This window comes from Anomaloglossus baeobatrachus, chromosome 1 (assembly GCF_048569485.1).
Source record: "Anomaloglossus baeobatrachus isolate aAnoBae1 chromosome 1, aAnoBae1.hap1, whole genome shotgun sequence".
Lineage (NCBI taxonomy): Eukaryota > Metazoa > Chordata > Amphibia > Anura > Aromobatidae > Anomaloglossus > Anomaloglossus baeobatrachus.
The window spans coordinates 395,111,196-395,138,960 of record NC_134353.1 but is presented as its reverse complement, the minus strand read 5'-3'; the positions used below and the strand labels follow the sequence as shown (position 1 = coordinate 395,138,960).

The 27,765-nt window shown below is 52.7% G+C and overlaps 1 protein-coding gene across 6 annotated transcripts in view; it reads left to right on the top strand.

The window, feature by feature from the left end:
* The window catches only part of PIP5K1C (phosphatidylinositol-4-phosphate 5-kinase type 1 gamma), a 171,335-nt gene that overhangs the window by 41,351 nt on the left and 102,219 nt on the right, over window positions 1-27,765 (top strand). The window lies entirely within an intron of this gene.

The following is a 27,765-nucleotide window of genomic DNA, read 5'->3' as shown; positions in this document are numbered from 1 at the left end:
GTACTGACCGGTATAATGTATGAAATTCTTTATTATCATCAGACAGCTGACCAAAAAGTGGAATAAAATGCGATCAGAAAGTTCTATGTAACTAAAAATATCACTAAAAACATGTCCTGCAAAAAAACAAGCCACCATACAGCTCTAGCTACAAACCACTATAGCTCTCACAGTACAATGTGAAAGCAATGATTTCCTTCTAGAAAATTGTTTTTATGGTGTAAAAGTGGCAAAACATAAAAAAGAAATAAATGTGGTATTTGTACTGACCTAAAGAATAAAGCGGTCTTTCTTCATGATTCTGAATCACAAAAAGCATAATATAAAGCGTTCAGAAAAGATTTGGTCAAAAATGCTAGAAATAAAAATTCCAACTCATCCTACAAAAAATAAGCCCTCACATGACTGTCAGCAGAAAAATAATAGAAAACTATAGCCTTCAAAATGTAGTGATGCAACAATCCTTCATTTTGTAAAAGTGTTTTTTATTGTGATAATGGCCAAACCTAAAAAAAAAAAAGCCAAATCTATATGTCTGGTATCAATGTAATCACACTGACCTGACGAATAAAGCCACCTTATTACTTATACCACAAGGTGAACGGCATAAACATGTGTAACAAAGCCAATTCTACAACTGCTGTTGATTTGTTTATTCTGCCTCCCAAAGATCACAGTAAGGCTCGGCTCATTTTTATCCTGTGCTGTACACTGACCTCTTATTCCGGGGATTACGTGTAAAAACAACAAATTGCATTCAACTTAACCCACAAAAGAACTAGTGCCCACTCAAGTCCGTCATCTGTTTTTGCAAATATAGTGGGGCTCCCACAATACTAGTAGGACAAAGGCTTTGAAAAGGCACTACAATGTACTGAACACTACAATTATTTGCAATTTTTAATTCTGCAACACTTTGACTCCATGGGTGTTTTCCAGAGACAAAATCATCAGTACACCCTTAGGCCTCCGACACACTCACGTGACAATCACGCACGTGCCGAGAGACACGTATTTCCCCTGCGTGTTGCGTGCAGGTAAGTACGTGTCTCTGGTACGTGCGGGCCACGTGTGTTCTCCGCATGCTATCTGTGATAACATACGGAGAACAGGTTATTTGCATACTCACGTGGTCCTTCCTGCTGTCCATGGTGCTGATCTTCGGTCTCCAGCCCTCCCGTCTCCCCGCTGCTGCTGCTGCCGGCCGCAGTGAAGTGAATATTAAATGAGAATAATGAGCGGCGTTCAGCAGCAAGTGGCAGCAGCGGCAGAGACAGGAGGGCAGGAGAAGGTAAGTTAAGGGTTTTTTCTTCAGCGCTCTATTGGGAGACCCAGACGATTGGGGTATAGCTACTGCCCTCCGGAGGCCACACAAAGCACTACACTAAAAAGTGCAAGGCCCCTCCCCTTCTGGCTATACCCCCCCGTGGTATCACGGGTTCTCCAGTTTTCAAGCTTTGTGCGAAGGAGGTCAGACATCCACGCATAGCTCCACAGATTTTAGTCAGCAGCAGCTGCTGACTATTTCGGATGGAAGAAAAGAGGGCCTATATAGGGCCCCCAGCATGCTCCCTTCTCACCCGTGGATGGTGTTGTAAGGTTGAGGTACCTATTGCTGGTACAGGGGCTGGAGCCCCACATGCTGTTTTCCTTCCACATCCCCTTGTAGGGCTCTGTGGAAGTGGGATCCTGCCGGCCTCTAAGCTCTGACGCCGGGCTCCATCCACAGACCCAGTTGAACCTGATGGATATGGAGCAGGAGTACAATCAGGGACATGGCCCTGCATCATACAGGTACTCTGTGTCCCCGGCAGGCACAGACACACTCCGGGCTGGCTGGGTGTTGTAGTGCGCCGGGGACCGTATCGATTGAGTTGGTGTTCCTGCAGTTTACTGGGGGACTTTTGTGTTGTGGGAACGCAGCGCCGACCCCCACTGGACCGGCGGCGCTGCTGTGACTTGTAGTGCGCCGGGGACACGCCGACCGCGCTTTTACGGCGGCGGCGTTTATAAATCCAGTCCCCGGCTTTTGCGGCCTAGCTCCGCTTCGTTCCCGCCCCCACCCTGTCAATCAGGGTAGGGGAGAGACGCTGTTTCGCAGCAGCGACGAGGGCTGGAGCCTGATTTACATGCTCCAGCCCTCTCACTAGGCACAGAGGGAAGCAGGCTTCCCGCTCTTAGCCAGGAACGCCCAGGGCCCGCCCCCCCTCCTCTCCCAGGACGCCGGCAGCCATTACATGCAGTCTGGCTAGAGGAAGGACGCAAGGCTCTGGGAGACCTGGACTAGGGGGCTTTTGGCGACCACACACCCGCTCTTAAGCGGGCGGTAAGCGGCATTTCAGCTGGCCCCTCTAGTGCCTCAGTGTGTATTGGTGTACTGTGTCACCAGATATATATATTTATTTATTTCTTGCACTGTGAGGTCGCTTCCTGGCTGGATACCCCAGATCGCTCTGAGGAGGCAGCAACATGTCATCCACAAAACGCAAGGCTGCCAAGGCTAGGGCTGTGTACACTGCGTGTGCTGCATGTGGGGCTGCTCTACCAGCAGGTTCCAAAGACCCCCATTGTGTGCAATGCTCAGATCCGGTGCTGCTTCGCCAGCCGGAGTCCGGAGGGGTAGTGACCCAGGCTGAGACGCTTGTAAGTCCTGCCCCGGTGTCAGGGACAGACTTTGCAGTTTTTGCTGATGGAATGTCTGTGACTATGGCAAAAATCCTTGAAACTTTGCAATCCATGACTGGGGCTCAGTCTATGGACACGGCGAGGTCTCTGTCCGCTAATCCCCCTCAGTTGGAATTAATCCAGACTGCAAGGGGGTCCCCGGCTTCCCAGGCTGAGTGTTATGACTCAGATGATAGCCCCAGCCACCCTAAGCGAGCTCGCTGGGACAGACCCTCAACGTCATCACACTGCTCAGGGTCTCAGCGCAATCAGTCGCCCTGTGATGCGTCTGAAGAGAGTGATCAGGAGTCTTATCCTGGAACCCCTCTCAATCTGGATACCCCGGATGGGGACGCCATGGTAAACGAGCTTATCTCAGCCATCAATAGACTGTTGGATATTTCTCCCCCAGCTCCTTCTGCAGAGGAGGCAGCTGCAGAGCAGGAGAAGTTTCGTTTCCTCTATCCCAAGCGTAAATTGAGTGCTTTCTTGGATCACTCTGACTTCAGAGAGTCAATCCAGAAACACGACGCTCATCCAGAAAGGCGTTTCTCTAAACGTTCTAAGGATACACGTTTTCCTTTCCCCCCTGATGTGGTCAAGCGCTGGACCCAGTGTCCAAAAGTAGACCCCCCGATTTCCAAACTTGCAGCTAGATCCATAGTTGCAGTGGAGGATGGCGCTTCACTTAAGGATGCCAATGACAGACAGATGGACCTTTGGTTAAAATCTGTCTATGAAGCTATCGGCGCGTCGTTTGCTCCAGCATTCGCAGCCGTATGGGCACTCCAAGCTATTTCAGCTGGTTTAGCAAAAGTGGATGCTGTCATACATCCAGCGGTGCCGCAAGTGGCGTCCCTTACCTCGCAGATGTCTGCGTTTGCGTCTTACGCTATCAATGCGGTCCTAGAATCTACCAGCCGCACCTCAATGGCGTCCGCCAATTCGGTAGTTTTGCGCAGAGCCTTGTGGTTAAAGGACTGGAAAGCAGATGCTGGTTCCAAAAAATGTTTAACCAGCTTGCCTTTATCTAGAGATAGACTGTTTGGCGAGCCATTGGCTGACATCATTAAACAGTCCAAGGGTAAAGACTCTTCCTTACCCCAGCCCAGATCAAGCAAACCTCAGCAGAAAAAATGGCAGCAGAGGTTTCAGTCCTTTCGAGGTTCGGGCAAGACACAATTCTCCTCGTCCAAAGGGACTCAGAGGACGCAAAGAGTCTCAGATTCCTGGCGGGCTCACGCACGCCCCAAGAAAGCAAATGGAGGAACCGCTTCCAAAGCGGCTACCTCATGACTTCCAGCCCCCCCCCCTCCGCATCTCCGGTCGGGGGCAGGCTCTCCCGCTTTTCCGACATTTGGATGTCACAGGTCAAAGACCGGTGGGTGACAAACATTTTGTCTCGCGGGTACAGAATCGAGTTCAGTTCTCGTCCTCCAGCTCGGTTCTTCAGAACCTCCCCACATCCAGACCGAGCAGATGCCCTGCTGCAGGCGGTGGACTCCCTAAGAGCGGAAGGAGTAGTGGTTCCTGTACCGCCTCAGGAACAAGGGCGAGGGTTTTACTCCAATCTCTTTGTGGTTCCAAAAAAGGACAGCTCGTTCCGTCCTGTTCTGGATCTAAAGCTGCTCAACAAACATGTGCACGCCAGACGGTTCCGGATGGAAACCCTCCGCTCTGTCGTTGCCTCAATGTCTCAAGGAGACTTCCTTGCCTCAATAGACATCAAAGATGCTTATCTCCACGTGCCAATTGCTACAGAACATCAACGTTTTCTACGTTTTGTGATAGGAAACGACCATCTTCAGTTCGTAGCTCTGCCATTCGGTCTGGCGACAGCCCCCCGGGTCTTCACCAAGGTCATGGCGGCGGTGGTAACAGTCTTGCACTCTCAGGGACACTCGGTGATCCCTTACCTAGACGATCTACTTGTCAAGGCACCCTCTCACGAGGCATGCCAACTCAGTCTACATGCTACGCTGGAGACTCTACAGACGTTCGGATGGATCATCAACTTTCCAAAGTCGAATCTGTCACCGTCACAGTCGCTAACGTATCTTGGCATGGAGTTTCATACTCGAGCAGCGAGAGTGAAGCTTCCGCTGAACAAGCAGCGGTCCCTACAGACAGGGGTGCAATCCCTCCTTCAAGGCCAGTCGCACCCCTTACGGCGCCTCATGCACTTCCTCGGGAAGATGGTGGCAGCCATGGAAGCAGTTCCCTTTGCGCAGTTTCATCTGCGCCCACTTCAATGGGACATTCTCCGCCAATGGGACGGGAAGTCAACGTCCCTGGACAGGAAAGTCTCTCTTTCCCAGACGGCCAAGGACTCTCTACAATGGTGGCTCCTTCCCACCTCATTGTCTCAGGGGAGATCCTTCCTGCCCCCATCCTGGGCAGTGGTCACGACAGATGCGAGTCTGTCAGGGTGGGGAGCAGTGTTTCTCCACCACAGGGCCCAGGGGACGTGGACTCCGCAGGAGTCCACCCTTCAGATCAATGTTCTGGAAATCAGGGCAGTGTATCTTGCCCTACTGGCCTTCCAACAGTGGCTGGAAGGAAAGCAGATCCGAATCCAGTCGGACAACTCCACAGCGGTGGCATACATCAACCACCAAGGAGGGACGCGCAGTCGGCAAGCATTCCAAGAAGTCCGGCGCATTCTAATGTGGGTGGAGGACACAGCATCCACCATATCCGCGGTTCACATCCCAGGCGTAGAAAATTGGGAAGCAGACTTCCTCAGTCGCCAGGGCATGGACGCAGGGGAGTGGACCCGGACGTGTTTCAGGAAATCTGTCGCCGATGGGGAGTGCCGGACGTCGACCTAATGGCGTCCCGGCACAACAACAAGGTCCCGGCATTCATGGCGAGGTCGCGCGATCAAAGAGCTCTGGCGGCAGACGCATTAGTTCAAGATTGGTCGCAGTTCCGGCTCCCATACGTCTTCCCACCTCTGGCACTCTTGCCCAGAGTGTTACGCAAGATCAGATCCGATTGCAGCCGCGTCATACTCGTCGCCCCAGACTGGCCGAGGAGATCGTGGTATCCGGATCTGTGGCATCTCACGGTCGGTCGACCGTGGTCACTGCCAGACCGACCAGACTTACTGTCCCAAGGGCCGTTTTTCCATCAGAATTCTGCGGCCCTGAACCTGACTGTGTGGCCATTGAGTCCTGGATCCTAGCGTCCGCAGGATTATCTCAAGGAGTCGTAGCCACAATGAGACAAGCTAGGAAGTCAACGTCTGCTAAGATCTACCACAGAACGTGGAAGATTTTCTTATCCTGGTGCTCTGCACAGAGAGTATCCCCTTGGCCATTTGCATTGCCCACCTTTCTTTCCTTCCTGCAATCGGGGTTGGAAAAGGGCTTGTTGCTCAGCTCCCTTAAAGGGCAAGTCTCGGCACTATCTGTGTTTTTTCAGAAGCGTCTAGCACGTCTTCCTAAGGTGCGCACGTTCCTACAGGGGGTCTGTCATATTGTGCCCCCGTACAAGCGGCCGTTAGATCCATGGGATCTGAACAGAGTACTAGTTGCTCTGCAAAAGCCGCCCTTCGAGCCTCTAAAGGACGTTTCCTTTTCTCGCCTGTCACAGAAAGTGGCGTTTCTTGTTGCGATCACATCGCTTAAGCGAGTGTCTGAGCTGGCAGCTCTGTCATCCAAGGCTCCCTTCCTGGTGTTCCACCAGGACAAGGTAGTGCTGCGCCCCATTCCGGAGTTTCTCCCTAAGGTCGTATCCTCGTTTCATCTTAATCAGGATATATCCTTGCCTTCCTTTTGTCCTCAGCCGGTTCACCGGTATGAGAAAGACTTACGTTGGCTAGATCTGGTGAGAGCACTCAGAATCTATATTTCTCGCACGGCGCCTATCCGCCGTTCAGATGCACTTTTTGTCCTTGTCGCTGGCCAGCGCAAGGGGTCGCAGGCTTCTAAAGCCACCCTGGCTCGATGGATCAAAGAACCAATTCTGGAAGCCTACCGTTCTGCTGGGCTTCCGGTTCCTTCAGGGCTGAAAGCCCACTCAACCAGAGCTGTGGGTGCGTCCTGGGCTTTGCGACACCAGGCTTCGGCTCAACAGGTGTGCCAGGCAGCTACCTGGTCGAGTCTGCACACTTTCACCAAACATTATCAGGTGCATACCTATGCTTCGGCGGATGCCAGCTTAGGTAGAAGAGTCCTGCAGGCGGCAGTGACATCCCCGTAGGGGAGTGCTGTTTTGCAGCTCTAACATGAGGTATCTCTTTACCCACCCAGGGACAGCTTTTGGACGTCCCAATCGTCTGGGTTTCCCAATAGAGCGCTGAAGAAGAAGGGAATTTTGTTACTTACCGTAAATTCCTTTTCTTCTAGCTCTTATTGGGAGACCCAGCACCCGCCCTGTTGTCCTTCGGGATTTTTTTGTTGTTTGCGGGTACACATGTTGTTCATGTTGAACGGTTTTTCAGTTCTCCGACGTTGTTCGGAGTTAATTTGTTTAAACCAGTTATTGGCTTCCTCCTTCTTGCTTTGGCACTAAAACTGGAGAACCCGTGATACCACGGGGGGGTATAGCCAGAAGGGGAGGGGCCTTGCACTTTTTAGTGTAGTGCTTTGTGTGGCCTCCGGAGGGCAGTAGCTATACCCCAATCGTCTGGGTCTCCCAATAAGAGCTAGAAGAAAAGGAATTTACGGTAAGTAACAAAATTCCCTTCTTTTCCTTTTCTTTTCACTGACACGTCTGTTTACTCTGGCGCATTTCACACGGGACCACATCCACACTACACCCATGTGGTACGGGTGCGGGCCGTGTGACACCCGGGCTGCCTGAGAAAACACTGACATGTCAGCGTCTAGAAAAACGCACACACGTACAAACGCACACGGACACACGTTCTGTGTGTTTTTACACGTGTGCGCCTGCTACAATAGGGTAGCATTGCTGTACGTGTCTCCGTGCCGCCGGTACGTGTAAAAAATGGCAAACACGTCCCGGCGCACGGATGTGTGTCGCAGGCCTTAGATGAATTCCCAGAGGGGCGTAGTTTCCAAAATGTGGTCAATTGAGCGAGATTTCTTCTGTTCTGGCACTTAGGAGCTATGCAAATATAGTTCGTGAACTTTTCTAAGAGAATCTGTGCTTCAAAAATGAAATGGTGCTCCTTCCCTCCTGAGGCCTGTGGTGGTCAAACAGTACTGTACAGTCACATGTGGGGTATTGCCACGTTCAGGAGAAATTGTATAACACATTGTGGGGCCTTTTTACCAATTTCCCTTGTGAAAATTGGAAATCTGGTGTTAAAACAACATTTTAGTGATTTAAAAATGTAATTATTTTTTTTCTTCACCACCCAATAGTATAACATTTTGGGACACACCAGAGGTGACAATATGATTACTGCACCCCTGGATGAATTCAGTGAGGGGTGCAGTTTGTAAAATCAGGTCACTTGTGGGGGATTTCTTCTGTACCGGCACCTCAGGGGCTCTGCCAATATGAAATGACACCCGCAAACCAATCCAGCAAATTCTGAAGTCCAATGTGGACCTTATTACCTTGTAATCTTTGCACTCTACCTCAAGTAGTTCCCAATCACATGGAGGATATTGGTGCACTCTGGAGAAATGACGCAACAAATTGTGTGGTCTATTTTCTTTGTCGCTCCATTGGGAGACCCAGACAATTGGGTGTATAGCTTCTGCCTCCGGAGGCCACACAAAGTATTACACTTAAAAGTGTAAAGCCCCTCCCCTTCTGCCTATACACCCCCCGTGCCTCACGGGCTCCTCAGTTTTTATGCTTTGTGCGAAGGAGGCAGACATCCACGCATAGCTCCACATCTTAGTCAGCAGCAGCTGCTGACTATGTCGGATGGAAGAAAAGAGGGCCCATAACAGGGCCCCCAGCATGCTCCCTTCTCACCCCACCCTGGTCGGCGGTGCTGTTAAGGTTGAGGTACTCATTGCGGGTACATAGGCAGGAGCCACATGCTGTTTTCCTTCCCCATCCCTTAATGGGCTCTGGGTGAAGTGGGATCCTAATCGGTCTCCAGGCACTGGGACCGTGCTCCCTCCGCAGCCCCTGGGGAATCTGCTGGACAGGAGCCGGGTATCGTCAGGGACAAGGCCCTGCTACTGTGAGGTACTCTGTGTCCCCTTGGGGGACCGCGCATGGAGCGCTTGTGCCATACACACTGCAGCACTGCTGGGTGTGTTAGTGCGCCGGGGACTACCGCGCCGACCGCGCTTATTTGCCGGCCGCGCTTATAACTTTAGTCCCCGGCTTTTGCGGCCTAGTATCGCATATTCCCGCCCCCAGGCCTGCCAGTCAGGGGAAGGGCGGGACGCTGCACAGGACGTCAGCGCTGAGGGCTGGAGCATACTTTGTATCCTCCTCCCCCCTCACTCAGCACAGTGGGGCATCAGATTCCCGCACTTTCTAGGGCACGCCCACGGCCCCCTCCTCCACACAGAACGCCGGCAGCCATTCCTGTCAGCACTTCTGACGCTGGAGAGGAGAGACAGCACGGCTCTGGGAGGCCCAGGCATGGAATCTGGTGATCACACAACCGCTTTGAGCGGTCGGTAAGCAGCACCTGTGGTGCTGGCCCCACTGAGTGCCGAAGTGTACATATATATATATATATATATATATGCTTATATGCTATACATTTACACTGTACGGTCGCACTGTTGATTTTTGGCTATATACCCTCCTGGATTGTACTCAGACGAGACAACAGCATGTCGTCCGCAAAAAGCAAGGGTGCCAAAGCACAGGCTTACTTTGCAACCTGTACCTCATGTGCGGCTATACTACCGGCAGGTTCCACCGATCCTCATTGTGTGCAATGCTCGGCCCCTGTGGCACTTACTCAGCCGGAGCCTCTGCTACTGGTGGCCCAGGTGGAACCACCTGCTACCACTGTCCAGGTGACAGGGACGGAGTTTGCAGTATTTGCTGACAAACTGTCTGAGAGTATGGATAAATGGTCTGCTAAGATACTAGAAGCCTTGCAGTCCAGGCCGGTAACACAGGCCCCGGGCACTGTTGAATCATTGACCCCAGGCCCCCCTCAGTTGGAACAGCAAAGTGCTCCTGGGGTGACCCATAGGTCCCAGGGTGAGGTCTCTGACACGGACCGCAGTCCCAGGCCGCCTAAGCGGGCTCGCTGGGAAATTCCCTCGACTTCATCACACTGTTCAGGGTCTCAGCAGGAGGACTCTCTGGATGATGAAGCGGAGGTAGCAGATCAGGATTCTGATCCTGAGGCCGCTCTCAACCTAGATACGCCTGAAGGTGACGCCATAGTGAATGACCTTATAGCGACCATCAATCAGGTGTTGGATATTTCTCCTCCAGCTCCTCCAATTGAGGAGTCAGCTTCTCAGCAGGAGAAATTCCGTTTCAGGTTTCCCAAGCGTACATTGAGTACGTTTCTGGATCACTCTGACTTCAGAGAGGCAGTCCAGAAACACCGAGCTTGTCCAGATAAGCGTTTTTCCAAGCGCCTTAAGGATACACGTTATCCCTTCCCCCTGACGTTGTCAAGGGCTGGGCTCAGTGTCCCAAGGTGGATCCTCCAGTCTCCAGACTGGCGGCTAGATCCATAGTTGCAGTGGAAGATGGGGCTTCACTCAAAGATGCCACTGACAGACAGATGGAGCTCTGGTTGAAATCCATCTATGAAGCTATCGGCGCGTCTTTTGCTCCAGCATTCGCAGCCGTATGGGCACTCCAAGCTATCTCAGCTTGTCATGCGCAGATTAATGCAGTCACACGTACGTCTGCTCCGCAAGTGGTGTCCTTAACCTCTCAGGCGTCGGCGTTTGCGTCCTACGCCATTAATGCTGTCCTGGACTCTGCGAGCCGTACGGCGGTAGCATCCGCCAATTCGGTGGCAGTCCGCAGGGCCATGTGGCTACGTGAATGGAAGGCAGACTCTGCTTCCAAAAAGTTCTTAACCGGTTTGCCTTTTTCTGGCGACCGCCTGTTTGGTGAGCGATTGGATGAAATCATTAAACAATCCAAGGGAAAGGACTCATCCTTACTCCAGTCCAAACCAAACAGACCTCAACCACGGAAGGTACAATCGAGGTTTCGGTCCTTTCGGCCCGCGGGCAGGTCTCAATTCTCCTCGTCCAAAAGGCCTCAGAAGGATCAGAGGAACTCCGATTCATGGCGGTCTAAGTCACGTCCTAAAAAGACCGCCGGAGGAACCGCTCCCAAAGCGGTCTCCTCATGACTTTCGGCCTCCTCACACCGCATCCTCGGTCGGTGGCAGGCTTTCCCGCTTTTGCGACGCCTGGCTGCCACAGGTAAAAGACCGTTGGGTGAGAGACATTCTGTCTCACGGTTACAGGATAGAGTTCAGCTCTCGTCCCCCGACTCGATTCTTCAGAACATCTCCGCCCCCCGAGCGAGCCGATGCTCTTCTTCAGGCGGTGTGCACTCTGAAGGCAGAAGGAGTGGTGATCCCTGTTCCTTTTCAGCAACAGGGTCACGGTTTTTACTCCAACTTGTTCGTGGTGCCGAAAAAGGACGGATCCTTCCGTCCTGTTCTGGACCTAAAACTGCTCAACAAACACGTAAAAACCAGGCGGTTCCGGATGGAATCGCTCCGCTCCGTCATCGCCTCAATGTCCCAAGGAGATTTCCTAGCATCAATCGACATCAAAGATGCTTATCTCCACGTACCGATTGCTCCAGAGCATCAGCGCTTCCTGCGTTTCGCCATAGGGGACGAACACGTTCAGTTCGTGGCACTGCCTTTCGGCCTGGCGACAGCCCCACGGGTCTTCACAAAGGTCATGCCAACAGTAGTAGCAGTTCTGCACTCTCAGGGACACTCGGTGATCCCTTACTTAGACGATCTGCTTTTCAAGGCACCCTCTCAAGTGGCATGCCAACACAGCCTGAACATTGCTCTGGAGACTCTCCAGAGTTTCGGGTGGATCATCAATTTTCCAAAGTCAAATCTGACACCGGCCCAATCACTGACATATCTTGGCATGGAGTTTCATACTCTCTCAGCGATAGTGAAGCTTCCGCTGGACAAACAGCGTTCACTACAGACAGGGGTGCAATCTCTCCTTCAAGGCCAGTCACACCCCTTGAGGCGCCTCATGCACTTCCTAGGGAAGATGGTAGCAGCAATGGAGGCAGTTCCTTTTGCGCAGTTTCATCTGCGTCCACTTCAATGGGACATTCTCCGCAAATGGGACAGGAAGTCGACGTCCCTCGACAGGAACGTCTCCCTTTCTCGGGCAGCCAAGGCTTCCCTTCAGTGGTGGCTTCTTCCCACTTCTCTGTCGAAGGGGAAATCCTTCCTGCCCCCATCCTGGGCTGTGGTCACGACGGACGCGAGCCTGTCAGGGTGGGGAGCGGTTTTTCTCCACCACAGGGCTCAGGGTACTTGGACTCAGCCAGAGTCCTCCCTTCAGATCAATGTTCTGGAGATAAGGGCAGTGTATCTTGCCCTAAAGGCGTTCCAGCCGTGGCTGGAAGGCAAGCAGATCCGAATTTAGTCGGACAACTCCACAGCGGTGGCATACATCAACCACCAAGGCGGAACACGCAGTCGGCAAGCCTTCCAGGAAGTCCGGCGGATTCTGCTATGGGTGGAAGCCACAGCCTCCACCATATCCGCAGTTCACATCCCGGGCGTAGAAAACTGGGAAGCAGACTTTCTCAGTCGCCAGGGCATGGACGCAGGGGAATGGTCCCTTCACCCGGACGTGTTTCAGGAGATCTGTTGCCGCTGGGGGATGCCGGACGTCGACCTAATCGCGTCCCGGCACAACAACAAGGTCCCGACATTCATGGCACGGTCTCAAGATCACAGAGCTCTGGCGGCAGACGCCTTAGTTCAGGATTGGTCGCAGTTTCAACTCCCTTATGTGTTTCCTCCTCTGGCACTGTTGCCCAGAGTGTTACGCAAGATCAGGTCCGACTGCCGCCGCGCCATCCTCGTCGCTCCAGACTGGCCGAGGAGGTCGTGGTATCCGGATCTGTGGCATCTCACGGTGGGCCAACCGTGGGCACTACCAGACCGACCAGACTTGCTGTCTCAAGGGCCGTTTTTCCATCTGAATTCTGCGGCCCTCAACCTGACTGTGTGGCCATTGAGTCCTGGATCCTAGCGTCTTCAGGGTTATCTCAAGAGGTCATTGCCACTATGAGACAGGCTAGGAAGCCAACATCCGCCAAGATCTACCACAGGACGTGGAGGATATTCTTATCTTGGTGCTCTGATCAGGGTTTTTCTCCCTGGCCATTTGCCTTGCCCACTTTTCTTTCCTTCCTTCAATCCGGATTGGAAAAAGGTTTGTCGCTCGGCTCCCTTAAGGGACAAGTCTCAGCGCTCTCTGTGTTCTTTCAGAAGCGCCTAGCCAGACTTCCACAGGTACGCACGTTCCTGCAGGGGGTTTGTCACATAGTCCCTCCTTACAAGCGGCCGTTAGAACCCTGGGATCTGAACAGGGTGCTGATGGCTCTTCAGAAACCACCTTTCGAGCCAATGAGGGATATTTCTCTCTCACGCCTTTCGCAGAAAGTGGCCTTCCTAGTAGCAGTCACATCACTTCGGAGAGTGTCTGAGCTTGCAGCGCTGTCATGCAAAGCCCCTTTCCTGGTGTTTCACCAGGACAAGGTGGTTCTGCGTCCGGTTCTGGAATTTCTCCCTAAGGTGGTATCCCCCTTTCATCTCAATCAGGATATCTCCTTACCCTCGTTTTTGTCCTCATCCAGTTCACCAATGTGCAAGGGATTTGCACTTGTTAGATCTGGTGAGAGCACTCAGATTCTACATTTCTCGTACGGCGCCCCTGCGCCGCTCGGATGCACTCTTTGTCCTTGTCGCTGGCCAGCGTAAAGGGTCACAGGCTTCCAAATCAACCCTGGCTCGGTGGATCAAGGAACCAATTCTCGAAGCTTACCGATCTTCTGGGCTTCCGGTTCCCTCAGGGCTGAGGGCCCATTCTACCAGAGCCGTGGGTGCGTCCTGGGCTTTGCGGCACCAGGCTACGGCTCAGCAGGTGTGTCAGGCAGCTACCTGGTCGAGCCTGCACACTTTCACGAAACACTATCAGGTGCATACCTATGCTTCGGCAGATGCCAGCCTAGGTAGGCGAGTCCTTCAGGCGGCGGTTGCCCACCTGTAGGAAGGGGCCGTTTTACGGCTCTATTACGAGGTTTTACTTTACCCACCCAGGGACTGCTTTTGGACGTCCCAATTGTCTGGGTCTCCCAATGGAGCGACAAAGAAGAAGGGAATTTTGTTTACTTACCGTAAATTCCTTTTCTTCTAGCTCCAATTGGGAGACCCAGCACCCGCCCCTGTTCCCTTCGGGCTGTTGTTCTTTGTGTACACATGTTGTTCATGTTGAATGGTTTCAGTTCTCCGAAATTTCTTCGGATTGAATTTACTTTAAACCAATTTATAACTTTTCCTTCTTCTTGCTTTTGCACCAAAACTGAGGAGCCCGTGAGGCACGGGGGGTGTATAGGCAGAAGGGGAGGGGCTTTACACTTTTAAGTGTAATACTTTGTGTGGCCTCCGGAGGCAGAAGCTATACACCCAATTGTCTGGGTCTCCCAATTGGAGCTAGAAGAAAAGGAATTTACGGTAAGTAAACAAAATTCCCTTCTTTTCGTATTAGCCCTTATAATAATTTAAAAACTTGGGGCTAAAACATTTTAGTGAAAAAATGATGAATTCCTTGAAGTGTAGCTTCCAGAATGGTTAGACTTGGGGAGCTTAAGGGGATCTTCATCTGGTGTCCACAATCTATTCCAGCCAAAGTGTGGCTCCAAATCTCAAATTGCACACCTTCCCTTCCACACAAGTTGTACAGTCCATTATCTCTTGTTGCCCTAGTGAAAAAAAAACAAACTAGGGTTAAAGTAACATTTTCTTTGTCGCTCCATTGGGAGACCCAGATAATTGGGTGTATAGCTTCTGCCTCCGGAGGCCACACAAAGTATTACACTTTAAAAGTGTAACCCCTCCCCTCTGCCTATACACCCTCCCGTGCATCACGGGCCGATCAGTTTTTATGCTTTGTGTTGAAGGAGGCACACATTCACGCAAGCTCCACATTTTAGTCAGCAGCAGCTGCTCACTTTATCGGATGGAAGAAAAGAGGGCCCCAGGGCCCCCGGCATGCTCCCTTCTCACCCCACTATGGTCGGCGGTGCTGTTAAGGTTGAGGTACCCATTGCGGGTACAAAGGCTGGAGCCACATGCCGTTTTCCTTCCCCATCCCTTAGTGGCTCTGGGAGAAGTGGGATCCTAACCGGTCACCATGCACTGGGACCGGGCTCCCTCCGCAGCCCCTGAGGGAATCTGACGGACAGGAGACCGGGTATCATCAGGGACAGGCCCTGCTTCTCAGAGGTACTCTGTGTCCCCTTGGGGATGGCGCATAGAGCGCCTGTGTAACAGACGCTGCAGCGGCTGCTGTGTGTTTTGTGTCGCCGGGACTACCGCGCCGACCGCGCCTGTTTGCCGGCCACGTTACTAAATTTAGTCCCCGGCTTCTGCGGCCTAGTACCGCATTCTCCCGCCCCCGGGGCCTGCCAGTCAGGGGTAAGGGCGGAACGCTAGACTGGACGTCAGCGGTGAGGGCTGGAGCATACTTAGGTATCCTCCTCCCCCCTCACTGAGCACTGTGGGGCACCAGATTCCCGCACTTTCTGAGGCACGCCCACGGCTCCCTCCTCTGAGAACGCTGGCAGCCATTGTTATCATCACTGCTGCCGGTGGAGAACTTCAGACCGAGCTCCACAGCTCTGGGAGGCCCAGGCAGGGAATCTGGTGGACACACAACCGCTGAGGGCGGTCGGTAAGCCGCACCAGTTACCAGGTGCTGGCCCCCCTGGGTGCCGAAGTGTATATATATATCCATATTGTGTATACATTTGCTCTGTTCGGCCGCATTATTTGCTTTTGGCTATATACCCTCACTGATTGCTCTAAGAGGAGACAACAGCATGTCGTCCGCAAAATGCAAGGGTGCCAAGGCACAGGCTTATTTTGCAACTTGTACCTCTTGTGCGGCTATGTTACCTGCAGGTTCCACCTACCCTCATTGTGTGCAATGCTCGGCCCCTGTGACACTCACTCAGCCGGAGCCTCAGGCACTGGTGGGACCCTCGGCCCAGGTAGAACCACCGGCTGCCACTGTCCAGGTGGCAGGGACAGAGTTTGCAGTGTTGGCTGAGAAACTTTCTGAGTCACTTTCTCAATCCATGGCTCAGTCTATGGATAGATGGTCTGCTAAGATACTAGAAGCTTTGCAGTCCAGACCGGTAACACAGGCCCCGGGCACTGTTGAATCATTGCCCCCAGGCCCCCCTCGGTCGACGCAGCAAACTGCTCCTGGGGTGACTCCTAGGTCCCACGGTGAGGACTCCGACACGGACCGCAGTCCCAGACCGGCTAAGCGTGCTCGCTGGGAACTTCCCTCGACTTCATCACACTGCTCAGGGTCTCAGCATGAGGACTCTCTGGAGGATGAAGCGGAGGTGGCAGATCAGGACTCTGATCCTGACGTTGCTCTCAATCTTGATACACCCGAAGGGGACGCCATAGTAAATGACCTTATAGCGTCCATCAACCAGGTGCTAGAACTTTCTCCTCCAACTCCACCGATAGAGGAGTCAGCTTCACAGCAGGAGAAACACCAATTTAGGTTTCCCAAACGTACACGGGGTGCGTTTTTCGATCACTCCAACTTCAGAGATGCGGTCCAGAAGCACCGAGCATTTCCGGACAAGCGCTTTACTAAGCGCCTTAATGACACACGTTACCCCTTCCCCACTGACGTAGTTAAGGGTTGGGCTCAGTGTCCCAAGGTGGATCCTCCAGTCTCTAGACTGGCGGCTAGATCCATAGTAGCAGTGGCAGATGGTTCATCGCTCAAGGATGCCACTGACAGGCAAATAGAGCTCCTGATGAAATCCATCTATGAAGCCATAGGTGCGTCTTTTGCCCCGGCCTTTGCAGCCGTGTGGGCACTCCAAGCTATCTCAGCTTGTCTGTCTGAGATTAATGCAGTCACACGTGCCTCTACTCCGCAGGTTGTGTCTTTAACCTCTCAGGCGTCGGCTTTTTCGTCCTACGCCATGAACGCCGTCCTGGACTCTGCGAGCCGTACAGCGGTAGCATCCGCCAATTCAGTGGCAGTCCGCAGGGCCATGTGGCTACGCGAATGGAAGGCAGACTCTGCTTCCAAGAAGTTCTTAACCGGTTTGCCATTTTCTGGCGACCGTCTGTTTGGCGAGCAATTGGATGAAATTATTAAACAATCCAAGGGAAAGGACTCGTCCTTACCCCAGTCCAAACCAAACAGACCTCAGCAACGGAAGATACAACCGAGGTTTCGGTCCTTTCGGCCCTCAGCCAGATCTCAATTCTCCACGTCCAACAGGCCACAGAAGGGCCAGAGGAACTCTGATTCATGGCGGTCTAAGTCACGTCCTAAAAAGACCGTCGGAGGAACCGCCCCCAAGGCGGCCTCCTCATGACTTTCAGCCTCCCCAAACCGCATCCTCGCTCGGTGGCAGGCTCTCCTGCTTTTGCGACGCCTGGTTGCCACATGTCGAAGACCGATGGGTGAGAGACATTCTGTCTCACGGTTACATGATAGAGCTCAGCTCTCGTCCTCCGACTCGTTTCTTCAGAACATCTCCGCCCCCCGAGCGAGCCGATGCTTTTTTTCAGGCGGTGAACACTCTGAAGGCAGAAGGAGTGGTGATACCTGTTCCCCTTCAAGAATGTGGTCGCGGTTTTTACTCCAACTTGTTTGTGGTGCCAAAAAAGGACGGATCATTCCGTCCCGTTCTGGACCTCAAACTGCTCAACAGACACGTGAAAACCAGACGGTTCCGGATGGAATCTCTCCGCTCCGTCATCGCCTTGATGTCCCAAGGAGACTTCCTAGCATCAATCGACATCAGGGATGCTTATCTCCACGTGCCGATTGCACCAGAGCATCAGCGCTTCCTGCGTTTCGCCATCGGAGACGAACACCTTCAGTTCGTGGCACTGCCTTTCGGCCTGGCGACAGCCCCACGGGTCTTCACCAAAATCCACCATCTCCGCAGTTCACATCCCGGGCGTAGAAAACTGGGAAGCAGACTTTCTCAGTCGCCAGGGCATGGACGCAGGGGAATGGTCTCTTCACCCGGACGTGTTTCAAGAGATCTGTTGCCGCTGGGGAACGCCGGACGTCGACCTAATGGCGTCCTGGCACAACAACAAAGTCCCGGCATTCATGGCACGGTCTCAAGATCACAGAGCTCTGGCGGCAGACGCATTAGTTCAGGATTGGTCGCAGTTTTGACTGCCTTATGTATTTCCTCCTCTGGCACTGCTGCCCAGAGTGTTACGCAAGATCAGGTCCGACTGCCGCCGCGCCATCCTCATCGCCCCAGACTGGCCGAGGAGGTCGTGGTACCCGGATCTGTGGCATCTCACGGTGGGTCAACCGTGGGCACTACCAGACCGACCAGACTTGCTGTCTCAAGGGCCATTTTTCCATCTGAATTCTGCGGCCCTCAACCTGACTGTGTGGCCATTGAGTCCTGGATCCTAGCGTCCTCAGGGTTATCTCAAGAGGTCATTGCCACTATGAGACAGGCCAGGAAACCAATGTCCGCCAAGATCTACCACAGGACGTGGAGGATCTTCTTATCCTGGTGCTCTGATCAGGGTTTTACTCCCTGGCCGTTTGCCTTGCCCACTTTTCTGTCTTTCCTTCAATCCGGAATGGACAAGGGTTTGTCTCTCGGCTCTCTCAAGGGACAAGTATCGGCGCTTTCCGTGTTTTTTCAAAAGCGTCTAGCCAGGCTTCCGCAGGTACGCACGTTCCTGCAGGGGGTTTGCCACATAGTCCCACCTTACAAGCGTCCGCTAGAACCCTGGGATCTTAACAGGGTGCTAACGGCTCTTCAGAAACCACCTTTCGAGCCGATGAGGGATGTTTCTCTTTCACGCCTTTCGCAGAAGGTGGTCTTCCTAGTGGCAGTCACATCACTTCGGAGAGTGTCTGAGCTAGCAGCGCTGTCATGCAAAGCCCCCTTCCTGGTGTTTCACCAGGATAAGGTGGTTGTGCGTCCGGTCCCGGAATTTCTCCCTAAGGTGGTATCCCCTTTTCATCTCAATCAGGATATCTCCTTACCTTCTTTTTGTCCTAATCCAGTTCACCAATGTGAAAAGGATTTGCACTTGTTAGATCTCGTGAGAGCACTCAGACTCTACATTTCTCGCACGGCGCCCCTGCGCCGTTCTGATGCGCTCTTTGTCCTTGTCGCTGGCCAGCGTAAGGGGTCGCAGGCTTCCAAGTCAACCTTGGCTCGGTGGATCAAGGAACCGATTCTTGAAGCCTACGGTTCGTCTGGGCTTCCGGTTCCTACAGGGCTGAAAGCCCATTCTACCAGAGCCGTAGGTGCGTCCTGGGCATTGCGGCACCGGGCTACGGCTCAGCAGGTGTGTCAGGCGGCTACCTGGTCGAGTCTGCACACTTTCACGAAACACTATCAGGTGCATGCCTATGCTTCGGCAGATGCCAGCCTAGGTAGGCGAGTCCTTCAGGCGGCGGTTGCCCACCTGTAAGAGGGGGCCGTTTTACGGCTCTTTTTATCGAGGTATTCTTTTACCCACCCAGGGACTGCTTTTGGACGTCCCAATTGTCTGGGTCTCCCAATGGAGCGACAAAGAAGAAGGGAATTTTGTTTACTTACCGTAAATTCCTTTTCTTCTAGCTCCTATTGGGAGACCCAGCACCCGCCCCTGTTCCCTTCGGGCTGTTGTTCTTTTGTGTACACATGTTGTTCATGTTGAATTGTTCTTTGGTTCATGGTTTTAGTTCTCCGAACATCCTTCGGATTGAGTTTACCTTAGACCAATTTATAAGTTTCCTCCTTCCTGCTTTGGCACCAAAACTGATGGGCCCGTGATGCACGGGAGGGTGTATAGGCAGAGGGGAGGGGTTACACTTTTAAGTGTAATACTTTGTGTGGCCTCCGGAGGCAGAAGCTATACACCCAATTGTCTGGGTCTCCCAATAGGAGCTAGAAGAAAAGGAATTTACGGTAAGTAAACAAAATTCCCTTCTTTGTAATTTTCATTTCTTTATCGTTCCTTTGGGAGACCCAGACCATGGGTGTTTAGCTTCTGCCTCCGGAGGACACACAAAGTACTACACTTAAAAGTGTAGCTCCTCCCTCTGAGCTTATACACCCCCTGGTAGCCAGTCCTAGCCAGTTTATTGCTTTGTGTCAGGAGGCATACATCCACACATGCATTTGACTTTTGGAAAGAGTTTGAAGAAAAGCGGGACCATGTCTGGACTCCCGGCATGTCCCTTCTCACTCCACTGTGTCGGTGGTGTTGTTAAGGTTGATTTACAAGGCTGCAGCCTTACATGCCGCGCTCCTTCACCATCCCTTCTGGGCTCTGGCTTGAAGTGGGAGCCAGCACGGTCTCTATGCCTGGCAGGAGTCCGGTCTCCATCCACAGCCCCTTGAGGATTCTGTTGGACCGGAGCACTCATCCCCAGGGACATGGCCCTGCGTCTCAGCAGCTAAGTACCTGAGACGTTTATGTTGGGGGTCCCGGTTCTTTATTGTAAGGGGAGAGTATGCTGTATGTGATTGTTTTAACTTTTCCGGCGGGTTCTCTAGCTTTTGCCTGAGAACCGCGACGATGGTGCCTGCTTGTCGGCCTCGCCGCTTAAATTTAGGCCCTGGCTTCGCCAGAGGCCTAGTTTCATTTTCCTGCCCTCGCATGTCACTCATGCAGAGGGACAGGTTCGGCTCCTCCCGGCGGCCGTTCTACACAGGGGAGGGACACTCCCCACTGCTGGGGCTACCCCTCCTTCCCTGCAGGTCTCTATAGCCCTCCAGTTCCCGCTCTTTTATAGGAACGCCCTCTTCTCAGGCAGAGTTCACTCTGCTCTGGGACATCCTGCATTCTGCATCTCTGCTGAGGTGCTGCGACTGGGGGACCGGGCTTCGGGATCTGGAGGGCACACAACACCGTGCTCAGCGGTCTGGTAAGCCACAGCCGGTCTCCGGTTGTGGACCTTTGTATATTCTCCCTGGGGTTCATTCTCCAGCAGCATGTCTCACACAAGGAGCAAGGCTCCAAAGCTTTATTCTGCATGCACTGCATGTAAGCTCCTGCTGCCTGAGCCGAGCACCTATCCACATTGTGATGTCTGCTCTAACTTGGCGGTGCCACAGCCTGGAGTCTCATGGTCTCTCAGGCTGCTGCTGCACCTGTGATTGAACCCCCGGCCTGGGTAGATTCCTTTTCTAGGTCCATATCCCAGTCATTTGCTGAGTCCATGGGACTTTTGTCCAGGACTTTGACTATGCATCAGCCCCCCTCACAGGGTGCCTCTAATACTCTTGACAGAGGACTCCTATCCTCTGACCTCCGTCCATCGGAGCTCACGGAGGATTCATCATCTGATCCCAGACCCCGTCCTTCTAAGAGAAGGCGCAGGGTTTCCTCCCCATCCCACGGCTCTGTCTCAAGAGCTGACTCTCAAGATGAGGAGGATGCCCTCACTGGGGGCTCGGAGGCTATGTATCCCATCGATTTCTCTGAGGGTGACTCAGATCTTAGTGATTTGTTTGCGTCTATTAATTCTGTGCTGGATCTCAATCCGCCAGTGTCAGAGGAGCAACTCTCTTTGGCAGAAAAACATCAGTTTACCTCGCCTAAGAGAGTGAAGAGTGTGTTCTTTAACCACTCCAGTTTTCAGACCGCTGTGACCAAACCCAGGGCCTGCCCTGACAAACGCTTTCCAAAGCGTGGTTCTGATGACCGGTTTCCATTTCCACCTGAGGTGGTCAAGGAGTGGTCTCACTCCCCAAAGGTAGAGTCTAGGCTATCAGCCCGGACCGTTGTGTCGGTGGCTGACGGCACCTCACTTAAGGATTCCACTGACCGTCAGATTGACCTTCTGGCCAAATCTGTGTATGAAGCTGCGGGGGCCACGTTTTCCCCAACTTTTGCAGCAGTGTGGGCTCTCAAAGCCATCTCTGCTTCTCTAGAGGAGATGCATTCCCTCACCAAGGAATCTATGCCTGAGATGGTTACCTTAACTGCTCAGGCTTCAGCTTTTTCATCCTATGCCATGTCTGCCATGCTAGAGGCTGCTCACCGCACTGCGGTGGCTTCAGATGATTCTCTTGTTATCCGCAGGATTTTGTGGCTTCGAGAGTGGAAGGCAGATGCTTCTTCCAAGAAGTTTCTTGCTGGGCTCCCTTTTGCTGGTTCACGGCTGTTTGGTGAACAGCTGGATGAAATCATTAAAGAAGCTACTGGCGGGAAGAGTACTTCCATGCCACAAACCAGGACCAGGAAACCCGCCCAGGGTAGGAATCAATCGAGGTTTCGTTCCTTTCGTTCCTCCAACTGGTCATCTTCTAAGCCTTCCACCTCGTCCGCTAACTCAGCCAAGGATCAGAAATCCAACTGGCGCCCAAAAGCGCGTCCGCAGGAGGTTCTGCCACTAAGGCAGCTTCCTCATGACTCTCGGCCCGCTCCAGCCACGTCCTTAGTCTGTGGCAGGCTCTCCCACTTTGGCGACGCTTGGTTAAAGCAAGTCTCCGATCAGTGGGTGAGAGACATCATATCTCATGGCTACAGGATAAAATTCTCTTCCAGCCCTCCAAACAGATTTTTTTCTCTCAACTCCCCCCTGCTCCAAGGCCGCCGCCTTCTCGCAGGCCGTGGCGTCCTTGCAGGCAAACGGAGTGATTGTCCCAGTTCCCGCTCAGGAACGGTTCAGAGGTTTTTACTCAAATCTCTTCCTAGTGCGAAAAAAGGACGGTACCTTCCGGCCCATCCTGGATCTCAAGCTTCTCAACAAGCATGTCCGGGTGCGGCATTTTCGCATGGAGTCTCTGCGATCAGTCATTGCCTCTATGACCCAAGGGGAGTTCCTGGCGTCCATCGACATCAGAGATGCCTATCTACATGTGCCAATCGCAGTGTCACATCAGCGTTGGTTACGTTTTGCGATAGGAGAGGATCATTTCCAATTTGTGGCTCTCCCCTTTGGGTTAGCCACGGCCCCTCGGGTATTCACCAAGGTCATGGCGGCAGTGATTGCGGTCCTGCACCTCCAGGGGTTAGCAGTGCTTCCTTATCTGGGCGACCTTCTGGTCAAGGGTACATCCAGCGCAGACTGTCAGCGGAGTGTTTCGCTCACTCTCGCCACCCTAGCCCAATTCAGGTGGATTTTCAATCTTCCCAAATCCACTCTGACTCCGACCCAGAGTCTCACGTACCTAGGGATGCAGTTCGAGACTTTGCCGGCACTTGTGAAGTTGCCCTTAGACAAACAGCTGTCACTCCGGTTGGCGGTGCGCTCTCTCCTGAGGCCCCGCCGTTATACCCTCAGGCGTCTGATGCAGGTGCTGGGTCAAATGGTGGCCTCCATGGAGGCGGTTCCCTTTGCCCAGTTCCATCTGCGTCCTCTGCAGCTGGACATTCTCCGCTGTTGGGACAAGCGGCCTTCCTCCTTAGAGGTTAGTGGCTCTGTCGCCACGGACCAGGAGCTCTCTTCAGTGGTGGCTTCGACCCCTCTCCCTGTCCCAAGGGCGCTCCTTCCTGACTCAGTCCTGGGTGATTCTCACCACGGATGCCAGCCTATCCGGCTGGGGAGCGGTACATCTCCACCACAGAGCACAGGGCACTTGGACTCCGTCCGAGTCAGCCCTTTCAATCAATGTGCTGGAAACCAGAGCTGTGCTTCTAGCTCTCCTAGCCTTTCACCACCTGTTGGCGGGCAGGCACATTCAAGTCCAGTCAGACAACGCGACAGCGGTTGCCTACATCAATCACCAAGGCGGGACACGCAGCCGCCTGGCAATGTTGGAGGTCCAACGCATTCTTCAATGGGCGGAGGACCCCAAGTCCACCATATCCGCAGTCCACATCCCTGGCGTAGAAAACTGGGAGGCAGATTATCTCAGCCGTCAATCCGTGGACTGTGGCGAGTGGTCCCTGCACCCAGCAGTGTTTCAGTCAATCTGCCACAAGTGGGGCACTCCGGACGTGGACCTAATGGCATCCCGTCACAACAACAAGATTCCGGTTTACGTGGCTCGCTCCCACGATCCTCAGGCCTTCGCCGCGGACGCTCTGGTTCAAGACTGGTCCCAGTTTCGTCTGTCCTACGTGTTTCCCCCTCTAGCTCTCTTGCGCAGAGTCCTGCGCAAGATCAGAATGGAGGGCCGTCGAGTCATCCTCATTGCACCGGTCTGGCCCAGGCGAGCTTGGTATCCGGACCTGCTCCAACTGTCCGTGGAGATGCCGTGGCATCTTCCGGACCGTCCAGACCTGCTCTCGCAAGGTCCGTTTTTCCGCCCGAATTCTGCGGCACTCAAATTGACGGCGTGGCTCTTGAGTCCTGGATTTTGACGGCTTCTGGTATTCCTCCTGAAGTCATCTCCACTATGACTCGGGCCCGTAAGTCTTCCTCCGTCAAGATCTATCACAGGACTTGGAAAATTTTCCTGTCCTGGTGTCGCTCTTCCGGCCATTCTCCTTGGCCATTCTCGTTGCCGACCCTTCTGTCTTTTTTACAGTCCGGTCTGCAGCTAGGACTGTCCCTCAGCTCTCTCAAGAGACAAGTCTCAGCTCTGTCAGTTCTGTTCCAGCGGCGTCTCGCCTGGCTGGCTCAGGTCCGCACCTTCATGCAAGGTGCGTCTCACATCATTCCGCCTTATCGGCGGCCCTTGGATCCCTGGGACCTTAACTTGGTCCTCACGGTATTGCAGAAACCCCCTTTCGAGCCCCTTAGGGAGGTTTCTTTGTATCGTCTTTCTCAAAAGGTGGCCTTTCTAGTTGCCATAACTTCTCTCAGGAGAGTCTCTGATTTGGCTGCGCTCCTCTCGGAGTCACCTTTTTTGGTTTTTCACCAAGATAAGGTAGTTCTCCGTCCTACCCCGGACTTTCTTCGTAAGGTGGTCTCTCCCTTCCACCTTAACCAGGATATTTCCTTGCCTTCCTTCTGTCCGGCCCCTGTTCATCGCTTTGAGAAAGCGCTGCATACTCTAGATCTGGTGCGTGCTCTCCGGATCTATGTGTCTCGCACCGCTGCGCTTAGGCGGTGCACCTCTCTTTTTGTGCTAACCACATGGCGACGCAAGGGTCTCTCTGCTTCTAAGCCGACCTTGGCCCGTTGGATTAGATCGACCATTTTGGACGCCTACCAGAGTACTCAGGTGCCTCCCCCGCCGGGGATCAAAGCACACTCGACCAGAGCTGTCGGTGCCTCTTGGGCTTTTAGGCACCAGGCTACGGCTCAACAAGTCTGTCAGGCTGCCACTTGGACTAGCCTGCATACCTTTTCGAAGCACTACCAAGTGCATGCTCATGCTTCGGCAGATGCGAGCTTGGGCAGACGCATCCTTCAGGCGGCTGTCGCCCACTTGTGAAGTTAGGCTCCGCCTACTTCTTAGTTTTTTCTGTTTATTCCCACCCAGGGACAGCTTTGGAACGTCCCATGGTCTGGGTCTCCCAAAGGAACGATAAAGAAAAAGAGAATTTTGTAATTTTGTTACTTACCGTAAGTTCTTTTTCTTATAGTTCCGTATTGGGAGACCCAGCTCCCTCCCTGTTGCCTGTTGGCAATTTTCTTGATCCGTGTGTTATCACCGGCTGTTGTCGTGGACAGAGTCTCCGGTTGTTCCGGTTCTTACTCGGTTCTACTTGTGGGTGGCTATTCTCCTTCAGCTTTCGCACTAAACTGGCTAGGACTGGCTACCAGGGGGTGTATAAGCTCAGAGGGAGGAGCTACACTTTTTAAGTGTAGTACTTTGTGTGTCCTCCGGAGGCAGAAGCTAAACACCCATGGTCTGGGTCTCCCAATACGGAACTATAAGAAAAAGAATTTACGGTAAGTAACAAAATTCTCTTTTTTCAGGGCTCAATGTTACAAAATTCTGTAAAGCACCTGATGGTTCAAGTTCCTTTCCCCACATCTAGATAAATTCCTTGAGGGGTGTAGTTCCCAAAATGGGGTCACTTGTGGGGGGGTTTCCAATACTTAGGCGGGCTTTGCACGTTGCGACATCGCCAGCCGATGCTGCGATGTCGCACGCGATAGTCCCTGCCCCCGTCGCAGGTACGATATCGTGTGATAGCTGGCGTAGCGAAAATTATCGCTACGCCAGCTTCACATGCACTCGCCTGCCCTGCGACCGTCGCTCTGACCGGCGACCCGCCTCCTTCCTAAGGGGGCGGGTTGTGCGGCGTCATAGGGACGTCACACGGCAGGCGGCCAATAGCGGCGGAGGGACGGAGATGAGCAGGATGTAAACATCCCGCCCACCACCTTCCTTCCGTAGAGCCGCCGGCGGCAGGTAAGGTGAAGTTCCTCGCTCCTGCGGCGTAACACACAGCGATGTGTGCAGCCGCAGGAACGAGGAACAGCATCGTACCATCGCTGCAGCAAAATTATGGAAAAAGAGAAACCAAGGGAAAAATTGTGAAAACATACCCTGCTGTAACTAAATAAAAGCAAAATTATGGAAAAGTCGGAGCTTGCAACGATGATACGATAACTACGCTTTTGCGCTCGTTTATCGTATCATCTAGGATTTACACACTACGACATCGCAAGTGACGCCGGATGTGCGTCACTTTCGATTTGACCCCACCGACATCGCACCTGCGATGTCGTAGTGTGCAAAGCCGCCCTTAGGCACAACAGGGGATCTGTGAACGTGACATTTGTTTACTATTTATTCCAGACAATTTTCCATTCCAAAGTCAAATGGCACTCGTTCCCGTCCATTGCACTTTTTCACCATGTGAGGTATTGGTGTACTCAGGAGAAATTGCACAACAAATTGTAAGCTGCATTTTTTCCTGATACATTTGTGAAAATGCAAAATTTGGGACTTATGTAACATTTTGTGGAAAAAAAGTAACATTTTCATTTTTTTCCTTCTGCATCGCTTTAGTTCTTGTGACGCACCTAAAAGATTAATAATCTTCTTGAATGTGGTGTTGAGTACTTTGAGGGGTACAGTTTTTAGAATGATGTCACTTTGGGTATTTTCTGTCACCTCGGTCTTTCAAAGTAATTTCAAATGTGATGTGGTCTTTTAAAAAATAGTTTAGTAAATTTTGTTGGAAATAAGAGAAATTGCTGATAAAATTTGATCCCTTCTAACTTCCTAACCTCCAAAAAATTAAAGTTCAGAAATTGTGCTGTTGTGGAGTAGACAAGTAGGAAATGTTATTTATTAACTATTTTGTGTGACAGAACGTGTTTTTCCAAAAATAAGACACTATCTTATATTTTTTTGCCCCCCAAAAAAGCACTAGGACTTATTTTTGGAGGAGTCTTATTCTTGGAGAAACACGGTTGGGGGGGGTAAGCTTACCCCCCCAAAAAGCAGGGCCCCCCCTCCCCCACTTCCAGGAGACTCATACTTTCCAGACCCGGACATCTGCGTGGCTCCCAGGTCCTCCCTGTGATCTCCGGTGGCTGCTGCACGCTGTCCTCCACTGCTGCTGGCTGACACACACAGCGGATCGCAGGCGCACACACAGCGGATCGCAGGAGCACACAGGTGATCGCGTGAGCACACCACATCACATCACGCGCTTCCGGCCGCAGGGAATGATGAGAGCAAGTCACGTGTCCCGCCTCAGGTCCTTTTCTGCGGGTCGTTGCGCTCCATTGCACTGCCTCTCAGGATTCTGCCTGTGAGAAGAGATCGGTGTCGCTGGATGTGGTGAGTATGTATGCGATCCGATGTGTGTGCGATCCGATGTTTGTGTGTGTGTGATTTGATGTGTGCGTGTGATCCGATGTTTGTGTGTGCGATCTGATTGTTTGTGTGTGAGATCCGATGTGTGCGATAGCTACAGGTCCTGCCGCTCAGCGTCGGGTGAGTGTAATTGCGGGGTGCCGCTGTCTATAATGAAGTGTCCTGCAGTATCTGTAACCTTTTTAGCTGCTCGGACACTTCATTATTGATCCACGACTAGGGCTTATTTTCGGGGGAGGGCTTATATTTAAGCCTTGCTCTGAAAATGCTGAAAATCCTTGCTAGGGCTTATTTTTGGGGGAGGGCTTATTT